This window comes from Hermetia illucens, chromosome 1, assembly GCF_905115235.1.
Source record: "Hermetia illucens chromosome 1, iHerIll2.2.curated.20191125, whole genome shotgun sequence".
NCBI classification, from domain to species: Eukaryota; Metazoa; Arthropoda; class Insecta; order Diptera; family Stratiomyidae; genus Hermetia; species Hermetia illucens.
This window is the reverse complement of record NC_051849.1, coordinates 40,687,864-40,700,121: the sequence shown is the minus strand read 5'-3', so window position 1 is coordinate 40,700,121 and position 12,258 is coordinate 40,687,864. Positions and strand designations below refer to the sequence as shown.

Sequence of the window (12,258 nt, the reverse complement as noted above, 5' to 3'; positions counted from 1 at the left end):
TTATGTTTTACGGATTCAAATCTCAAACTTCTGTTACGATTTTAACGAGGATGCTAGGAAGAGCATTTAAACTGCTTTAATAGCCCGACCACATTAAGTGCCTACCGGAGTTTAACGACTAGCGACCATCTATAACTACGAAAAAGTGTTTTCAAAAATGCGTTAGCCCCACACAAAACGAGGACCTGCTAATAGCCACCTATTATTCGTCACCCGTTTGAGTAAATGTAATCGTTATTTCACTTTTTACCATCTTCAAACTGCAATTTCAACCAATTTCTGCTCTGAAGCAGTTGGCGCTTATCGAAACTTTTCACCAGAATAGAGACTTAGCTGCTCAAAAAAACCAGGCTTTATTTTTTGCTGTTCTAGTGCCAATTTGCAACAGTGAATCGCAGTGTTTGTATCGCTCGCGTAGTTGGACTTTACAATCAGAATACCACATTGTGCCGGTCATCATCTCAATGGACATAGAAGTAGTATTCATAGAAACTCGATAGGAATCAAAGAATCGTAAATGGGCACTTTCATGGATAGTTAATTCGACGAAAAAACCACAATCATCATTTGGTGATAGACTTCGGCAATTGTACGTTAGCCTATCGCAGACTCAGTTGAGAACTGGATTTCTAGTGCTCATCAAAATACCCATATCTTATTAATTGGCATCGGAGACGCCAGTTTAAGTACCTCTTTCAAAATCATCTGTAGACTGTGATAAAACGATCATCCGGAGTTGGCTATTGACTAGCATGAACGCAAATCTATTCCTCAATCACGGGATTACCAATTGATGACCGTTCAGGTCTGCCCGCAGCTGAGTGTTCAGCGATACACACCTCTAGGAGGATAGCTAATTTTTGAATGTAGACAGAGTCCTTTCACCTTCTGTGAGATTCCTTTTAGGTGTTCCCCCATTCGTGGTGGCAACAGTTAACACGAAATTACTTTTGATCACCCCCAAACTATCGTTTTCACACCAAATAATACTTATTTTAAATGGAGCCCAATGTGGGATTCTAAAACATTGAATTTCCTGTTCGCTTGCTTTGCAGCCCACAGAAGGTCCACGACCTTGATTCGATCTGCCCCACCGTCGAATGGAAAATTCATCCTTATCCACTTCCCTTTCTACAGCGTTACACTTTATTATTGCTCCTTACCGCATATTACTAGTTCCTCTATTTCACATCTTAATCGTTAACAAGGTCAATTGGTAGTATAGGTCCCAGGGCGAAACGATGGAGCATAAAATCTGAGAAACGCCTGCTCAACCAACACCAACAGCTCTACTACCAAACCCTATCTCCACCTCCATGTGGTGATCGCTGGGAGTTCTTTCGTTATGAAAAACTGCAGACGGAGAAGGATGAAGGCGAGTCTCCCGCGCCTCAAAACGGGACAAAATGTACCAACTGGTCCTCCAGGTTGGGGGTTGGGTAGGGCTGACAACCCTACACGGAAAACCAAAGTTACGAAGCCACGTGCGCTCCCAGTACAGAGATGAAGCTGATGATGAGCAGCTAGCCGATACCCTATTCCAATATAGGGCTGATGTAACAGCGTTACAGGAGAAGCGTCGGACAGGGACCGGTTTCCTCGAGAAGAGTCACTACACCATATATTATAGTGGCCATCCAGTAAAAAACCATGTACTCGGAGTAGGTTTCTTAGACAGCCAAAAAATTAAACCTGCTATTATCGGGTTTGAAAACATAAGGGAACGGCCATGCACTCTGTGTTTGCGAAGCAAATTTAGAAATATAAGCCTCGTAAACGTTCACGCCTCTACAGAGGAGACTGCAGAGTCGGAGAAGGATACCTTCTACGAGGCAATTGAGCGGACCCTCGAAGCCTGTCCCAAGTATGATATCAAAAGCATACTTGGAGATTTCAACAGTCAAGTAAGGACGGAGCCCGTATTCAGGCGATACGTCGGCTCCCATTGCTTACATAGGGATACCAATGTTAACGGGCTGCGGATTATTCAGTTAGCAGTATCGCACGAAATGGTTGTTGGAAGTACCTGGTTTGCGCGGAAAGCGGTCCACAAACATACGTGGGCCTCTCCAGACGGGACCACTTTAAATCAAATTGACCACCTCTCAACCTTGATGAATGTCAGAACATATAGGGGGGCCAATATAGACTCGGATCGCTATCTCTTTCTTATAGTGCTCGACTTATAACACCACCTACACTTCCCTCTGACAATCAGGTGATGGTTAACACTGAAGCCATTCACAACACAGCCCTCCACAACACCTATAAGGGCGAAATAAATGCCGCAATAACCGTAGTCAACAGAGATCCTGGAAATGAAGCATCAACAAATGATCTTCACAACCAACTGAAGAACGTTATCATTGATACGGCCAAAAGCATACTTGGCCCCAAACGAAAAAAAGTCGGAACGGCTAGTTTGACGATTAATGTAAGCTAGCTATGGAATGGCAGAATGCTGCATACCGAGTGATGTTGCATTCTCAAAGAACCCAAGCACGTGCAGAGACTTATCATGAACTCCGTGGAGTGGAGAAGCGACTTCACAGACGGAAAAAGGAAGCCTGGGAGAACCAATAAGTCTGTGAACTAGAAAAGTACAGGGAGCAACCGCACCTGGTATGCGACCTGACAACTGCCAAAGAGGCTTTATCTTTCTCATACATAAAAATGGAGATATCACACAGTGCAGCAATTATAGAGGTATCACGTTGCTGAGTATCATCTATAAGATATTCTCCTCTATCTTGTTAGGCCCAATAGCCCGATACGCCCAGAACATCATTGGTTCATACCAAAGAGGCTTCACTCCAGGCAAATCACAACCGATAAAAGCTACTACGATGAAATCCGCGAACGGTTGTTGGCAGCCAACATAGCCTATTTCAGCTTACAAAAACTGTTCCGCTTGAAACGTCTCACCATAGGATCAAACTCATACTGTACAAGACAATTATCTTGCCAGTCCTCATGTATTCCTCGGAGACTTGTATTCTTAGCAAGAAAAATTACGAACTCTTGGCTGCGTTCGAGAGAAGAATCCTCCGAAGTTTTTTTTTTTTACATGAGAATGGACGATTCCGTAGCCTACATAACGACGAAATCTATGAGCAATACAATGACCGTCAGGCTGTGGATAAAATTCGGCTCAATAGGTTACGGTGAGCGGGTCACTTAATCCGTATGGCTGAAGATGATCCACCCCGGAAAGTCAATGGGCAATATCTATGGTAGAAAAAGAAGACGAGGCAGACCCTTCCTGAGATTGAGCGATGACGTACGCCAGGACGCCAGATAGCTTTTAGGGATATCGAATTGGTGGACCTCGTCGCAAAACCGGGATGTCTGGACTTCCTTATTAAGGCCGGCCTAGACAGAATAGCGGTTGTTGCGCCGTTGATGATAATGATAGTGTCCTAAAGGAACACAATCTCACTACAAAACTGAGAGTCGTCTTCAGCGGATTATCAAGAACCAGCTCTGGTTTCTCATTCAACCATATTCTCCGTAACGTCGCAAAGCTCTAGCTCAACATTTTTACCCTCAATTTCTACAACTCTAGCTCTCGACGATACTGAATTAAATCTCCTAAGACTTTCTCAGAGTTTTTCATTTAATTTCTTTCCTTAAAACAGAACGTTCAGCGTCGATGTTTTCCTGTCAGGTGATTCGCCACAACCTGAAAAAGGAAATGCTTACCTAAGAAATCATTAGTAATGATGGCTTCTATTTATTATCATGCTATCCTTCATTAGTAGACTCCCAAAACCCTGATGAAGTATAGATTGAACCCTCGAGTTAGTTCTATTCGAGCTATATTGGAAATGCACTTTAAAAGAGTCTTTCCATACACCCTCCACGGTTCAAAGTATTCAACGGCTCAGACAGATATCTGCGATTTGCTTTCATTATCTCAAGCAAGCTCTCATTTTTTCCTTAGAATCACAAAGCCAGATGCGTTCAGACCATAAGACGATGAAACTTGCCATTGAACATAAAAGTTGAAAAAAGGCACTGTTCAGATGCTTCTGCATTCTTAGCTATTAACAAACCCTATAAGAAAATTCGAGTAAAGAGATGATAGTTGAAATAAAAAAAGAAGAAATAAAAAATCCAAAACAGTTTCCTTTTGCTTTATTAAAATCTTTATTTTGAACCGAATATATCTTCATATTCAGGAAGAAATAAAGATTTTAGTAAAGTAAAAGGAAACACTTTCGGGTGTTTTATTTCTTCTCTGGCATTTGTCCCGTTCCGTAGCGAAATCGACTCGTTTAGATCGGCTTCGCCACCTTTCGCTTCATAAACACACTGAGAGGTTCTCAAAACACTATCGGCTCGTTTGCTGTTGACTTCTGTGTTCAGGCCGACTTTATCTTGTGATTTCTGGACAGTGCGAATAACATGGCCATACCATCGAACACGCCTCCAGGTTGCACTAGTGCGTGAAGCAATTTCATAGTGCAGTTCAAGGTTGAGAGCATTGATGCGGGATATTTAAATTGTTCAGCCCTCGATAGGTCGCTGCCACTAACAGTGATGGTGTCTATTTCATTGGAGTCGATTGTTAAAAACCCTGGTTTATGCAATATCTGAATTTCATTATCACTGTAAATTGTGAGAGAGTTGTCTATAGTATGGACCACAGTTAGATACTAGACAGCTACCTCACTCCCCCTTGCCCCTCAAGGGGGGAAATCAGTGCGAGTACACACGATTTCAAATTGTTTTGCCCTTGAGCATGAGCGAGATGTACCGAAAACCCGATCAGCTGTGTTTGACATACCGCCCGGACTTGCTAATGTATTGGTGAGATTGGCAAGTTTTTGCTTATGTATAAGTGAATACGTGAAACAACTTTTTGCTATATAGGGGAGCACGCCGTAGTACCAGAATAGCAAAAGCTCACCGATCTCTCTCTTACCAATACGATTTGACGAAGATTATGCCTTTTCCTTGCTTAACGTCTCTGATGTGTACAGATAAGTTCTGCAAGCACATTTGCAAGTGGGGTCATTTTTGTAAGGGTACTGCCTATAGTAGATCTACTGTGGTATGGACATGTAATTCACACTGAAGAGAACTCGCACATCAAAGTCGATAGGAAAGCACCAAAAGCCTCACGACTAAACTGCTAGATTCGCGGATATCGGCGGCGTCTGTATTGCACGATATCATCTGTCTGAACGAGATGTGGGTTCATAGTAATATTTTTAATTCTGAACTTCTCGATAGGTACTCAATTCTTCGTTGAGACCGTGATGTTCAGACTTCGGGTAAACTCATAGGTGGAGGTGTTTTAGTTGTCGTAAAACAGCTTCTTCCTGTTGTCCCTATCACCTTGTTAGTCACCCGCCCCTATAAGGCAATCACTTCATTATTTCCTGTGTTTATTTTCAGTTCTTGTCCAGGTTTGCTAATGGAAGAATTTTTTGATACATTGGCGAATGATCTCTCTACTAAATATCTAGATCAGCCATTCATCCACTGTGGGGACTTCAATTCCCCCTCAATTAAATGGACGACCTCTGCAAGTCTACCCGTTCTCCCCAACCAACACTGCCTCTTTTCTAGCTCTTATAACGTTCATAAATTCATGACCCGCCCTACAATTTAACGTTCATCACAATCATTATATCCGCCTCGTCGATCTACTTTTTCTAACATTCCTCACTATCCTTTCTTAGCATCTCCCAGTAAATCGACTAATTTTAAAATTTATGCTCAACATCCCACCTCTTGAAGTCGACGTCCAGATGAATCGATCCATTGTGAAATATATACATAAGGTTTAGAAATTCAACTTCCTAGCCCTGAATAAATTTCATTCTTTCGTTGATTGGACCGCAGCCCTCCGAAACTTATCTTGCAACCAAGTTGCCACAACGTTTTATGACTTCTTCGAAAAACTGCTTCAAAACTTTGCTCCCATCTAGTGTCATAAGCTCCATAGATATCCGGCTTGTCTCACAGTAGGAAATCGTGATGCTTTATGTGCGAAACCTCAGTCTTTCGTTGCACAGGCATTGCAGCTGGTCTTCCAAGCTTTAAAGTCCTTCGTTAGTTCACAAAAAAACTCAATTAAGAACGCTTACTTCAAATACCTATCGAACATTGAAGGCTCTCTCGAGCGACCTGAAGTTAAGCCCTTCTAGTATCATGTCAGAACTTTTTGCTCTTCGGCTTGTCCACTCGTGGCCATGACAAAATTCGATGAATGCGTTTCAATCTCCCGTAATTCTGCATGTGAGCTTCTTAAGTTTTTATATCTACCCCGACTTCCTACCATCCTGCCGGTAAATTCGATATTCTTTCACCCTATGCCTCTTTTATTCAGGAGACAGACATTTTCGAATTTCTCATCACGATCGCGATGGCGGTTGTGGTCTTGACGATCTTTCTAAGCTTTTTATTTTTTAAATATGAACAAACCAAACGCTGTAATTCCAAGAACCCTAAACATATCTTAATGTCACTTTCACAGTATCTTCTTACAACTGTACGATTTCAAACTATTTGCTACTGTTGAATTGCCTGCAGGACTTAATCACCTACAAGCAAACCTCGACGTTCTGTCTCATTAGTGTACACAAAATGTTATGTTAATGTTAGTAAATCTTTCGCGATATTTTTTTACCTGAATTTATTACTTGGACGGCTATTTTTTTCTTTTTGTAAGGATCTTAGCGTAACATTCGACAGCAAGCTTCAGTTTAATGTTCATTCTGTTGATATCCTTAGCCGGGCTTACAGAATCTCTGACTTTGTTCTTCGATCCCCTTACCAGTTCAAGGAAATTTATTCACTAGTCATTCTGTACAACACCTTCGTCCGAAATATTTTTGAGCATGCCTTAGTAGAATAATGCCCTTACCATTATTGCAACTGTCATGCAATAGAATTACTTCAGAGAAATTTTACTCGCTCTATCATCATCATCATCAACGGCACAACAACCGGTATCCGGTCTGGGCCTGCCTTAATAAGGAACTCCAGACATCCCGGTTTTGCGCCGAGGTCCACTAATTCAATATCCCTAAAAGCTGTCTGGCATCCTGACCTACGCCATCGCTCCATCTAAGACAGGGTCTACCTCGTCTTCTTGTTCTACCATAGATATTGCCCTTATAGATTTTCCGGGTGGGATCATCCTCATCCATGCGGATTAAGTGACCCGCTCACCGTAACCTATTGAGCCGGATTTTATCCACAACCGGACGGTCATGATATCGCTCATAGATTTCATCGTTATGTAGGCTACGGAATCGTCCATCCTCAGTAGGGGGCCAAAAATTCTTCGTCAGATTCTTCTCTCGAACGCGGCCAAGAGTTCGCAATTTTTCTTGCTAAGAACCCAAGTTTCCGAGGAATACAGAGAGCTTTGACCCTATGGTGAGACGTTTCGAGTGGCTCTGTTGGCTGCCAACAACCGTGCGCGGATTTCATCATCGTAGCTGTTATCAGTTGTGATTTTCGACCCTAGATAGGAGAAATTATCAACGGTTTCAAAGTTGTAGTCTCCTATCTTTATTCTTCCCGTTTGACCAGTGCGGTTTGATGTCGTTGGTTGGTTGGTTTTCGGTGCTGACGTTGCCACCATATATTTCATCTTGGCTTCATTTTCATTTGGTGCCCAAGATCTCGCGCCGCCTGTTCGATCTGGATAAAGGCAGTTTGTACGTCTCCGGTTCTGCTTCCCATGACGTCGATATCGTCAGCATAGGCCAGTAGTTAATTAGACTTAAAGAGGATGGTAGCTCTCGCATTTACGGATCACTTTTTCCAGGGCCAGGATAAAAAAGTTGTTGTTGATGTCGAATGATATCGAAAGTGATTCTGTTGCTTTTATCTGGCCTTGCACATTGGTCAGGGTCAGTTTAGCCAGGCTTACCAGTTTCATCGGGATACCGAATTCTCTGATGGCCGTGTACAGTTTTACCCTGCCTATGCTATTATAGGCGGCCTTGAAGTGAAGATGAATGTGATGATGGTACAACTGATGGACACATTCCAGCAGTTTTTCCATCGCTTCACAGAGAAAATTTGATCTGTTACTGATTTGCCTGGAATGAAGCCTGTTTGATATTTGCTAATGGTGTCCTAGGCGTATGGGGCTATCCGACTTAGCAAGGTAGCAGAGAATAGTTTATAGATGGTGCTTAGCAACGTGATAACTCTATAATTGCTGCACTGCGTGATATCTCCCTTTTTATGTATGGGGTAGATAATGTCTCATTGCCAGGCGTCAGGAATTGATCCGCTGTCCCACACTTTGACCATAAGTTGCTGAGTCGCTTGATGTAATTGGTCGCCTCAATATTTAATCGATTCGATTGTAATTCCATCGGCTCCTGGCGACTTATCGTTTTTAAGCCGATCAATTATACAGACTGATTCTTCTAAACTTGATGGTGGCAGTATTTGTCCGTCGTCTTCTGTTGGTGGGACCTCAAACTCGCCGATGTTTTGGTTGTCGGGGAGTTCATCAAAATACTCAACCTATCGATCCAATTTGCCCATTCAATTGGAAACCAGATTTCTCTTTTTGTCTCGACAGGTTTCTTTTTTCAATTTATCAAGTCGCTTCTCCGCTCTACGGAGCTTGTGATAAGGATCCACGCGTGCCCGCGTTCTTTGAGAATGCAACATTACTCGGTATGCAACGTTCTTCTGTTCCGTTTCTAGCTCACATTCATCGTCGAACCAGTCCTTGGGTTTTTTTTGTGATTGGAGAAAAATATATTTGTGGCCGTATCAATGTGATATATTAGGTGGTTGTGAAGTTCATTTTTCGATGCCTCATCTCCAGGTCTTCTGTTGACTGCGGTTATTGCGGCATCTATTTCCCCCTTATATGTGTTACGTAAGGCTGTATTGTGGATGGCTTCAGTGTTAACCATCACCTGATTGTTAGAGGGGATTGTAAGTGGTGTTATAAATCGAGCTCGGAGCACTATAAGAAAGAGATAATGATCCGAGTCTATATTGGCCCCCCTATATATTCTGACATTCATCAAGGTTGAGAGGTGGTCAATTTGATTGAAAGTAGTCCCGCCTGGAGAGGCCCACGTAGGTTTGTGGATCGCTTTCCGCGCAAACCAGGTACTTCTAACAACCAGTTCGCGCGAAACTACTAATTGAATAATCCGCAGTCCATTATCATTGATATCCTTATATAAGCTATGGGAGGCGACGTAACGAGTACTTGACTGTTAAAATCTCCAAATATGAATTTGATATCATTCCTGGGACAGGCTTTGAGGGTTAGTATTCTTCTCCGAATCTGCAGTCGCCTCTGTAGTGGCGTGAACATTAATGAGGCATATATTTATAAATTTTCCCCGCAAGTTTAGAGTGTATAGCCTCCCCCAGATGTTTTCAAAGCCGATAACAGCAGGTTTCATTTTTGGCTGACTAACCTACTCCGAGCACATGGTTCACTGGATGACCACTATAATATATATATGGAGTAGTGGGTATTATCCAGGAAACAGATCCCCATCCAAAGAATCTATTTTAATGCTGTTACATCAGCCTTATATTGGGATAAGGAATCGGCTAGCTGCTGGGCAGCATTCGATTTATACAGGGATCGCACGTTTCTTGAGGAAATGCGCAAATCGTTATTCCATTTTCTTTGCCGGGTTCGTCGTTGTGTTGTCAATCAAGTCTGAGGCTCCTCTTATGGCTTCGTAACAAGTTGTTTTCCGTGTAGGATTGTCAACCCAACCCAACCCCAACCTGGGGGACCAGTTGAGACAATTTGTCCCATTTTTAAGCACGAGACACCTGTCCTTCGTCTGCAGCTTTTCATTAAGATCGTGGGTACCAATCCACGTTTCGCCCTGGAACCCATACTACCTTTGACCACACTGTCCATGGTAAAAACAAAAAGGATTAGTGAGAGGTCACTTCCTTGATTGACACCAGGAGACACGATGGGATATTGATATACCCGCCACACTTCGTACTTGACTCTTCGAATTGCAGTATAGCAATTTAACCCAGCGCAAAAGTTTCTCTGGCACTAGATGTCGCCGCAAAGCATACCATATGAGTTCCTGCGAGATACGGTGAAACGTCTTCTCTAGATCCAGAATGCAATGTAGAGAAAAAGCGATGCTTCTCACGGTGGTTCTCCATAAGTAATCGTGTAATGTGTTGTGTGGACTTCGGCCCAGAGCGTAATCCGGTCCGACTGATTTGCCTGGTTTCATACGTTTGATCCCCCTTCTGTGCCACATGTCTACAGTACTCCTGTTGAAATCCGGTCGAAGTATTTCCGCCATCTGTCAGCCGGCGATGGTCGGCCAGGCAGCAACATGCCGTACTAACCACAGGCATTCTCCCAAGCATCTAATTTAGCATAATTTGCCAATTGACCGGGGTTTTATCGACGAGAATCTTATAATAGAGGCGTTTCTTCTGACGGACCTTCATTTGAACATTGTCATTCCAAGGTCAAGTAGCTCGGTTTAACAATAACTATGCAATGCTAATCCAATAGGATATCGTTTCACCCGTCTTCTATCTCAGACGCAGAATGTCGAATGAAAGCAAACGCACTTATTGTGGAGATCTCAAAAATCTGGTTGGGCCGAATTACAGAGGAAACGAGGAATATTTCCGCAACCATTGAGGCTATGACTACCATCTCCTCCCTCAACCCTTCCACTACCACCCGCGGTTTCAGCTGTCAAGCCTTTTCAACCCTCTGAATTACCTTTGAATAATCAGTGTTCATTGCAGACTTCCAAGAGAGCTGACATTTGTTAAGTATTTTGACCGAATTGTGAAAGTACAGGAAGTACATCTACTATTTCGAGCCTTTACTAAAAATCTCTCTTTATGCAAAAGCTATTAGACTCTCGAACCACACAGAGTCCTTTCAATTTCACGACAAAGCACAACTTCCACAAAGCACTTAGTGTGGAAGGCTCCAACGCTCTAAAGGAACATATCGTTGGATGTGAAATGATGATTTTGCTCGTTGAGCTATTTTGACGAGTAGAATTGTCGTCCGCACTCGCACTGCAGCAGAAGTGCTAGCATCCGTTTTAGCACTCGCAACGAATTTCAATGGATTCCTCGAAAAGAAACACCTGCACCCATTCTTGCAAAGGGTCCTTCACGAAGCCCGACTGCTCGTTTTAATTAGATTATTGATTTCGGAAGAGCAAAGTGCTCTAGTGCCTGCACTCACATTTGAATGCAGGAAACAATTATGCACATAGGAGCCGGATCTAGGCACCGAGAAGGTGAAGGAATGAAAGCACACATGGAAAATCCGAGTCTCACAAGCCACATTGCTGCGGTTGCAGACAAACTCCAGCAGAGCAACACATATCGACGTCCCCCGGGACGGCGTGGAGTGTTTTCCTTTGAATCCACCACCCCCATACGCGCCGCATGAATGGATGGATGAATCATCATAATTATGCGCTCTTCCCTGCACTGGCATTCGCGTCCTTATTGGGGGAGCAGATTGAAATTCAGATTACGTTCGTTGGAGATTATCACTGGCGTCGGGGCAGACAACGGCGCCCCAAGACGCAGCTCAGCGCCAGAACCTGTTCAGATCTAAGACGTTCTTCCTCCACCTCCAGCGCCAGCATGCACGTCTGAAGATTTTTTCCAAGAAGCTGAAATAACGCTGCGACTGCTACAAGCACTCACCTTTCCACCTTCTTCACTACTCGCAGGCAAGCCCTAATCCACTTCTTCGACGCCGCCTAATTAGTGTAAAAGCACTCGCAGGGTCACTCAACTTTCGCCACTGGTCACGTTCTTCTTAGAGCAAACAACAAAATGGTAGAATTCTAACCGTGGTAACCGGAGAACTAGGTGCACAGTAGGTTTGCATTACACACTTCTAAGACAAGGCACCGCCACCGAAATCCCATCGGGAACAGGTGGAAAGGACTCGTAGGTGCCTTTTTCACACGCAGAACACTTGTTCGACCGGTATTTCGGCGTACGCACAGTCATTCATTACAATTCACACGCGTAAACATTTAACCAGCCAAGCAGCACAGTTGCATGCATATATTCACAAATCACAACCACGGAACGGAGTAAACAAACACCGCGAAATTGGGTGAAGGGTCCCGAAAAGATACTTTGTAACGGCTCACGAAAGCACTTGCTATTCAGGACTCGCGATTTCAGGTGGTCTAATTCCTTTTAAGCCGAGAATAATCCGGATGAGAGCGAAACTATTAAATCGAACCTCATCAACCACACAAGTCACCGTAT

General features: G+C 43.3%; 1 protein-coding gene across 1 annotated transcript in view; it reads right to left on the bottom strand.

Moving 5' to 3' along the window:
* Window positions 1-12,238, bottom strand: part of LOC119661161 (protocadherin-like wing polarity protein stan) — a 30,210-nt gene extending 17,972 nt beyond the window's left edge. The window contains exon 1 of the mRNA XM_038070377.1: window positions 11,680-12,238. The gene's annotated coding sequence lies outside the window, so the exon portion shown is untranslated. The remainder of the gene's footprint in view (window positions 1-11,679) is intronic.
* Window positions 12,239-12,258: the final 20 nt, after the last annotated feature.